This window comes from Engraulis encrasicolus, chromosome 22 (assembly GCF_034702125.1).
Source record: "Engraulis encrasicolus isolate BLACKSEA-1 chromosome 22, IST_EnEncr_1.0, whole genome shotgun sequence".
Lineage (NCBI taxonomy): Eukaryota > Metazoa > Chordata > Actinopteri > Clupeiformes > Engraulidae > Engraulis > Engraulis encrasicolus.
In genome coordinates, this window is record NC_085878.1 from 24666156 (window position 1) to 24667444 (window position 1289).

The following is a 1289-nucleotide window of genomic DNA, read 5'->3' on the forward strand; positions in this document are numbered from 1 at the left end:
GCTTAGAGTTTCTTTAGGCGGAAAGATGGGCTTAGGGAGAGATATGATTACAATAATGTGCTCAGTAATTACGAGGGAAATGGCAGACAGTTACATAATGCATATACAGTATGACTTAAGTTTTGCGAAGAATGTACAAAAAAACGTATGCTGCTTAAACTCAACACTACTACACGAAGCTACTGTACCTACTATATACTCCGTGCAGGTGTATATTTATAATGGAAGACACCACACAATAAATCTACACAACAAGGAGATAAATCATTTTCTGTCAAGACATTAATTTATTAAAAGAAATAACATCTTAAAATTTATGATGAACAAAATCAGCACCATTAAATGCATATAGTGGCAGTTTATGTACCAAAACATCTGTGCAACTAAAGACATACAGTACAGGAGTATAAAAGACCTTGGCACTACAGAAAATAAAAAATAAACAAACAAAAACAAATAAACAAACAAAAACGAAACAAAACAAAAAAAGAAATCAATGACAGTTAATTAGGAATAAAAAAAGTAAAGTAACTATGTCTTAAGTATTAAATAATCCTAATACAAAATGTCATGTCCACAATTACATATGGAAAACAAAACAAAACAAAACAAAACCAGAACAAAGACACACATGTAACACATTGAGAGCTGAAATTCCACAGTGGAATACATCTAGCACCAATTGTGGCCCTTGGGGCCCTCTGAGAAAAGAACCAAGGGCCGTCTACACACATGGAACTCTGGGTCTTTATAAGGGTATATGTACACATCAGTCTGCCTGGTGTTTACAGTTTGAAAACGCCAAAATGATTTCTGTTAGATTAATTGAAAACTCATTTTTAGTTGTGGGCAGTGGCATATGCCACTACGACGGCCGGTCTCTCAGCCTGAAACTGATTTGCTTTTTAGGGCCAATTTGACCTTGTTGTTTTACTTCTGTAAAATCACTCCAAAGATGTTTTCATGTCACAGTTATTTAGAGTACGTAACTGTGGACAACGTGACAAAACGTGACAAAACATGAAAACTGTAACGTTTCTGGACATGGACTAATGTGGGCGTAGAGCGAGACAGTCCTTGTAGTCAATGTTCACATTTCAGATTCTGACTTCTGCTAAGTGAATTCAAATGAAACCACATAAAACACGCAAAATATAAATAACCAAACAAAGCAAAAAAAAATGAAATAAACACATGTCCATATTACCATTCCCCACTGAACCCAAAGCACAGCCTTCGTGTATAGACTCCTGCATGGCGGGAACCTGGAAAGAAAGGTTGTGCAGCTT